The sequence below is a fragment of the Apis dorsata genome, unplaced genomic scaffold (assembly GCF_000469605.1).
Source record: "Apis dorsata unplaced genomic scaffold, Apis dorsata 1.3 scaffold_68, whole genome shotgun sequence".
Taxonomy (NCBI): domain Eukaryota; kingdom Metazoa; phylum Arthropoda; class Insecta; order Hymenoptera; family Apidae; genus Apis; species Apis dorsata.
In genome coordinates, this window is record NW_006263366.1 from 1,200,855 (window position 1) to 1,209,026 (window position 8,172).

Sequence of the window (8,172 nt, forward strand, 5' to 3'; positions counted from 1 at the left end):
TGGAGATTGTTCATGTGCCTCGCTTTGAGCGGTCGCATTAGTCCACTTATTACCATGATTCTATTTTCCTTCGAATTACGCTTTGAAACGGATAGCAAAAAAAAAAAGTAAAAAAAAGAAAAAAGAAAAGAAAAAAGAAAAAAAAAAGGGAAGGTTGATGATGGCCATGCAAAAAACCTCGGTCTACTTGGCTCGCGACTCGAATACACGGACAGTCAGTGGGGGAAGAAGGGGGGGATGGTGTAACTTTATGATTTTTCCACGTCGTTCTTTTAACTCACGGTTCCAACCAGCTCGAGATAGCTGTGGTGGTAAATGACCCGTTCGAACATTTGTAACACTTTTGAATCGCGCGATGTTGCAGTTAATCAACGTTCATTTAACCAGCGTTCTTTTTCCCCCGGAAATTCGGTGCGTTTTTTTTCTCTTTTTCTTTTTTTTCTTTTTTTTTTTTTTGTTGTCGCGTTGCGTACATATATCGAAGATATATGTACGACCGAATTTTGAAGCGATTAAAATTCTCGTTTAATCAATTGGATTTCGATCGACCATCTATATAAACGTCTCTGTTGACCGCAATTGAAGAATTAATTATAAAAGTAAATAAAAAAAGCAATTAAAATATTCGTCATCCAAGTTCGAAATTTTGCAATTTTGTTACTAGAAAATTATTGGGAGGCATCCGTTTTTATTTTTTATCTATTTTATTTTATTTCTTTTTTTAATGAAATAACAATCGTGTATTTGTTATTTTCTATCAATTCTACAGCGATTCGTCAAACATTCTCGTTCACTTTTATCGCGTAAGATGTATTAATACGGTAGCTGTTCTCCCTAGAGCGCCATGAAACACTGTTCCAGTTTAACCCTCTTAGATAGATCATGGAAATTTCGCGGTATGTTTACACGCGCGAATTCCACACTACCCGCGAATTACGTTATTTCATCGTGCGTTGAAATTTTTTTTGCGTAGTCAAATATATATTTTTCATCGAGGCTTGGTTTCTTAGAGGCTGCAATTGAGACAAAATGTCGGCAGCGCGTGAATTACGATGAGAAAATTCTAGGCAAACATTTGCGGAGCATTATCTTAGGTTGGCCGTGTGCAGGTGGATAAGCACACGTCTCTCCCTAAATAAACGATAAGGTTGAAACTAAAATTGAAAAATTGATAACACCCCCTTCGATTCGATCTTCTTGGATTCTTATGAAAAATTGAACGTCCTTCTCTCTTTTCAAATCCATATTTTCATCTCAAGTGTTGGAATAACGTTTCAATAGAACGAAAAAAAAGATTATTAACTATAAAATATCTCGATACATCATAGATCGAGGCGAGATTCATCGATGATTTCCAATTAAAATAAATTCCAATTAATTCGCAATTAATTGATCCCCAGACTGCTCTTTGTTAATTCATCTCTCCGTTCCACGATCGAGGAATCTTTTATTATCACGGAATAAATCGAATGGATTCGATTCGTAATATTAATCCTAAATTCCCTCATCCCTCGTCCCCGTTATATAAAAATTTATCCAAGACAATGGATACTAGTTCCCTTCTTATTGTATCGATTAAAATTCTCTTCCTAATTGATTTCCCTTGGAATGAGCAGCCCTCAGTTTCTCTTTTTCATATCGCGTCAAAAAGAAAAAAAAAAAAAAAAAAAAAAAAGAAAAGGGAAGAGAAATCGTTCGCTTCACTTCGTTCGAAGTTTAAATGTTGTCGATACATCCAGCAGGAAGATTAAATGTTATGGATATATCGATCACGAAAACCATGCGTCATCTACAGACAAATGAACCAATCTCCGAGTTAATTTGTCTTTTCCACTGATATCGTTACTTTTCAAAATATATAGAGAAAGAATTTTTTTTTCTTTCTTTTTTTTTTTTTTAGTTTCGAATATGAAAGAATAATTAACCGTTTCTAGAGTTTGTACAGGTATAAAATCTTCGCCATTTACAACGTCGTTGTGCTACTTTTATCATGTTCCAACTTCATTTTATTTATATCGTGATACCATGCAACCATTTCTACTCTGTCATCTTTCTAGTTTCATCTAACCGTTATCATATTTCTGCCTCGTCCCACTTTATTCGTGTAACCGTCTCGTGCTATCAAATTTGCAAATCGTTCCTGGCTTCGTATTTTGAATCAAATCTATCTTTATTACGACTCTAAGTGTCTTCATCCTCCGATACCGTTGCCATGTATATTCTTCAAAAACAGATTCCTCTTCCAACCGTATCATATTTCTCCAAGAGATTTCAAATTTCTTTCTTTTTTCGATTTCTTCGCGACCAATCGAATTCTTGACGATATTCTTCTCAAGTAAAGAAAAAGAAAAAAAAAAATATATTTCCAATATCATCCGTTTCCAAGAAATCGAATTAAAATCATTGCGACAGGCAAAATTCCCAATGAAAGAAGGATCGTTCATCTCCAATAATATCCACGATTTTCTTCGCGATTCTTCACGAATGTTCTTCTCTAAAATTTAAAAAAAAAGAAAAAAAAATATTCTCGACGATCCATTTCCAAGAAAATCGTAATTAAAATCATGGGCGACAGGTATGTATCGAGGCGGCTAGTTAGCCATTGGTTAAAGCCGTTGGAAAATTCGAGCGAGGCGTGAGCCGCGGCTTAATCCATCCCTGATGATTAATTTCGCTGGGTAACCGGCCAGGTGGATGGAATCGCACGCGTGACCCTGCTACAAATCGCGCGACAGTTTCGCCCCCCAAACCCCGATCCCCCGCCATCTAACCCGGGTGTCCCGTTTCCAATTACTGCTTGACTATCCCCGAGATAAGTGGCGGTTACAGTTACGGTTATACAGTTACCCCTTACGTCATCCCATCCGCTTTCGTACGTTACTTGCCTTCCGTTTAATGTTCCTTTTCATCGGCTACGATTACCCGGGGATAGTTTACCCTTAACTACCACCCTGTTTCTGGATACAAGCCTCTGGATATGTCACCGCCATTTGAATACAATCCTCCAACCGTGGGACGGTTGATTTTAGGATACGTTTCTTGAGAATATGAGGGAGGGCTACGAGAGACGACGACCTCGTACGAAAAAAAATTCACGAGGCTTGTCGCGAGAGGGGAAAAATTTTTGATCTATCTATGGATTAATTGGATTAAAAGATGGTATAAAACTTGATACGAGAGGGTCGAGGTGGAAACCATCGAGAGATGTTAATTTATTGTGTCGAAAATTTGGTTAAGGGGGCGAAGAAAGGGAAGAGATAAAATAAAAATTCTTTGGCATTCTCGTGAAAATGTTCGCGTGAAATAACCGAGTTATGGAGTATTTGAAGGGGAAAAGTTTCTAGGGAGAAAGAAACGGGGACGTTTGGTAAAAAAGGGGAGGGTGATCGATGCAAGAGGAATCAATGGTAACCGGAAATGATCGATATCCGTATAGCTTGTTAAACGACAGTTTAAGCACAATCAGCGGATGCATTATGGGCATTACCGCAGAAACTGGCGGTGCCGCGTCCCCAGAAATTAGAGCTCGATTGCCGCGCGCACTATTGATCACGGGAGTCACAGGGCTGTCGATTAAGGGAACCGGTATATCGGTGGACAGTTAATGGCTTGAGATTACCGGGCCGCGATTGCGAACACCCTCTGGATCCGTCTCAACCCGATCAGATCTCGATGAATTACAACATTCCGATCATAATTAACGTCATTTGCGCATCTTCAACGGCTTCTTTTCCATTTCGTAAGAGGATTACCCTTGAAAGTAGCTTTTCTGGCGGAGGAAGAACGACGGAGAATCTCTTAATTGCGCGTTTCAAATTCTCCTATGTTCAAGAATCTGCTCTCTGACAAAAGTTAATAAAATCGAGAGTCGAACGACGATTTAAATATCGATTCATTGAAGGAAACAAATATCGTGCAGAAGAAATAATCAGAAGAGTAATTATTTGTAATTTGAAGAATACTCCCCATCATCATTTAAATTCTTTCTATGTTCAAGAATCTACCCTTTGACAAAAATTAAAGTCGAGAGTCGAACGACGATGAAGTATTTAAATATCGACTCGAAAGTGAATTCATCGATTATGAAGAGAAAGGTCAACAAATATCACGCAGAAGAAATAATCAGAAGAGTAATTATTTGTAATTTAGAGAACACTCATCATTGTTTTTTAAATTCTCTGTGTTCAAGAATCTACCCTTCGATGAAAGTTAATAAAATCGAGAGTCGAAACGACGATGGACGATTTAAATATCGAGAATCAATTTATCGATTATGAGGGAAACGACAAAGGAAGTTTGTTACTTATAATTTACAGAATAAAGAAGAAAAGAATTGTGAAATTAAATCGCAAAGCAATAAACTCATGATTGCGCATTTTAAATTCTCCTATGTTCAAAAATCTACCCTCTTAATAAAAGAGTCGAACGACGATGGACGATTCAAATATCGATGCGAGAATCGATTTTTCGATTATGAGGGAAACGTAACAAATATCACGCAGAAGAAGCAATCACAAATGTAATTATTTGTAATTTGAAAAATATTCATCATTGCGCGTTTTAAATTCTCCTATGTTCAAGAATCTGCCCTCCGACAAAAGTTAATAAAATCGAGAATTGAACGACGATGAACGATTTAAATATCGAGAATCAATTTATCGATTGTGAGGGGAACGTAACAAATATCACGTAGAGGAAATTTATTATTTGCAATTCAGAGAATAAAGGGGGAAAGGATTATGAAATTAAATCGCAAAGCGGTAAGCTACCGTCATTTTTCACGAGTATCGCGGCAGAAATGATTGTCGTGCGTTCCTCTATACATCATTCGCCTTTAATAGAAAAGTTCCAAGGGTGTGCGGACTTTCCAACGTTCGTCGGCGGGGGTGCCTTCTCGGCAGGTTATTCGTCTTCTCTTCGAGATCATCGTTCCCCCTCCTCCCCATCCCTCCGTGTCTCAGCCGCCCTTTTTTTTTTCTTCTTCTTCTTCCCCTTCCCTCCTCCCCTCTACAGCTCGTTCCGACATTTTCCTCCTCGCTCGCTTTTCCCCTCCTCCGAGCCACTTAAGTGGCAGTCATTCTTAAGACGACGACCCGTGGAGGCGAAACGAGGTGAACGTTCCACGAGTTCAAGCCTCGATGCTCTGCGGTTTTCATACGCTGCCACCTCCCGGGTGTCTGGCTCCACCGAAAGAACGAGAAGAATGAACATTACGGGCTGGACGGTTTGCTCTGGCTCGTGATAATCCACTACCAGTTTCTTTCTCTCTTTCTTGCTTTGCGTCTGCCTCGAACCGGGTTTCGAATAATTATATAATCAATCTAACGTTGGATCTCGTCGAACGAATCGTGAGAATCGTTAATAGCGTGGTCGTTGGAAGAAAGGAATTGTATTTGATCGAGACGTGTCGATTATTTCTACATCCTTCAGATATTTTTTTCCTCGAGATCAATTTATCCTCTGTCGCCGGTATTATCGTCTTAAACTCGGTGATAAATCGGGCGATTAAATTAAATAATTAAAATTTATAATTCAAAACACACAAGTTAAAAAAGTTGGCGAAGAGTCCTATCGTCCCGATCGATTTACTTTTCACGAGACGAGGAAACGGGAAGGAGATTTAATTTACGAGAATTCACCGTAGTTTTATATTGTTCGAAAAATAAATAAACGAAAAGGAATAAGTTGAACGGGGTTACACCCTGACCTACAAAGCTCTTCCCCCTCTCTCCCCTTCTTCTTCGCCGATCTTTCTTTCCCTTCTCTTTTTCTTCTCGTACGGAAACGAGGAGAGGTTTCCCGAGGCTGGCTCGAGTTTGCTCACTTCCGTAATTAGACGCGGCTGCGCGTTTAGAAACGTTTCCGCGTAAGCAAGCGGCCAGCCAGTCGCGTGCTACAGGAAATTAGAATTATCGGGATCGCATATAACGAAAACTTGGAACTATCGAATGACCTCCTGGGACTCTCCGTTTTAATCGATCCAACTTTCGAAATAACGATTTTCGGATAAATAACGCGACAGGGTATTATTTACCACCCTCGATTACCCCTTCTTCTAAATATAACGAATCCAATAACTTTCTACTCGAAATACCGAGAACACGTTCCTCCTCCTCCTCCTCCTCAAATATATACGACACGCGTATGATATACTGCAGTTTGAATCTTGCAGAGAATCGACGAGGAGCTCTAACGGTGGTTGGCGTCGTGTGTATATGCGCGCCACAGCGTCCCCGCGCGATTACATTTACATCAAAAGATTCATCCATTTAAACGTGGAAACGTTCCATTAATTATTTCCTGCCACCTCTCCGCTCTGAGACGCTTCCACGCTTCCGCACTCTGTGCGGATTATCGGGCGGCATCGCTCGATACTATGCTCCGCGATAAACCGCGAAACAGTTGTAGATCGTACAACAGAGGCGTAGAGGTTGCGTTTCGAGGGCGAGAAGCTGTCAGCGTGTACGTGCGATGCATAATTCCTGGCAAATTTATCGCACCGTATCGATGATGGAGATCGGGCAACGATTAAACACGCATTGATGACCGGTTGACGAGCGCTCGAGCGTGTAAATAAAATGGAATCGGGCCAGATTAATTCTACCTCGTCTCGAGTGAAATCTTAAAATCGATCTGTTGTATCTACGATCGCGTCCACGACGATTTATCACAATTTTAAGAATAATATACGGTCACACGTGTTCCCCTCGTATATATCGTTTTCCCTAGACACCGGTTACCCGCAATCTCGATTTTCAAAGCGGTCATATAGGGAGGGGGTTGGCGTGTAACAGTCGGGGATACGAAAATCCTGTGGCAAGAAAGGAAGTTTCTCGACGCGCGCCGGCTTCACCCGCATTCGCTCCACTTCACGCAACCCGATTTGTTTTGCATCCTTGGTTTTTCACCAGCCATCGGGTTTTTAAATAACGAAGACGAAGAAAGGAATATGCGCGACAATGTATCGACTCGTTCTACTCGAAAAGTCTGCTCGATCGGTTTTGGATTCTTTGGATAAGCGTCTTTTAATCGAATCGTTTATCGACATCCCGTTTAAAAACTTTCGTTTCTCTTCCTTTTAATCGGTCACAGTCAGCATCGGTCCATTTCAACGGGGAGAAATTTGTACTCTCTGTTTCAACTCGCTGACTAAATTCCCACAGGCCGTTATTAATTCGGTGGAAGCGGGCAATTTATCAGGGGGATCGATACAGCTATCGATCTTTTCCCCGGCCAACGCGATTTCAACGGAGCAAATGAAGGCACTAATCACAACGAATGACACGAGGGTAGGAAGGAAATTGGTTTACCGGATGCGATTAAACGCGTGAAAAATCCCGCATCGCGCATCGATCATCCGCAATTTTTAACCGCTCTCCTCCCGATCCTAATCAAATTTTTTAATACCCGATAATACCCCTTCCCATAACGCAATGAAACCACGTTACGATACGTATCGCGTATCCAACGGCTCGTGAATTAATAACGCGGAACAATTTTATCGGCCGTGTCGAAATATTTAAAGCGTTCTCGAGGCGAAGCTCGAAGAAAACTCGAAGAAATTTGACGATGGAAACCTAGATCAAATCCTCGATCCATCAAATTTTAAAAAATACCGAGGTAAAGGTAAATAAACCGTGCGAGAGATAGATACGCTAATGGATCTCGCAACTTCACGATGAATCAAGGGCTTCGTATCGTTAAAGCTTTCGACGTTGGATAAGATTTATTAAGAAACTCATTATACGTTACTTTTATATATATATATATATATATACTCTTTCATAAACTGGACGTTTCTCTACTACAGGTTTCATCATCGATTGATATTCACGACGGTCTGGCCCGGTTATATAACATGTAAATCGCGTAAATAAATATTCCCGCGTTATTGACCGCGTGTTCAAACAGTCTGGCCTCTAGTTTCCTCCTCCTCCCCCTCCTCCTCCCCTCGCTGAAATCGCGGCGTAATTGGAAAATCTTAATTTTAAATTGCCCCCTCATCTCTATTCCGCGTGGCGATGTCTTGCGGCGGGATAGACATTGATGCCACGCCACGACAAAGTGAAAGAAGAATAAAAAAAAAAGAAGAAAAAAAATAAAGGAGGAAGAAAAGGGGGAGGGAAGAGAGAGAGAGAGAGAGAGAGAGAGAGAGATAGAGAGAGAAAAACG

The 8,172-nt window shown here is 40.5% G+C and overlaps 1 protein-coding gene across 1 annotated transcript in view; it reads left to right on the forward strand.

The window, feature by feature from the left end:
• The window catches only part of LOC102677285 (neuroligin-4, X-linked), a 219,658-nt gene that overhangs the window by 54,731 nt on the left and 156,755 nt on the right, over window positions 1-8,172 (forward strand). The gene's annotated exons all lie outside the window — the stretch shown is intronic.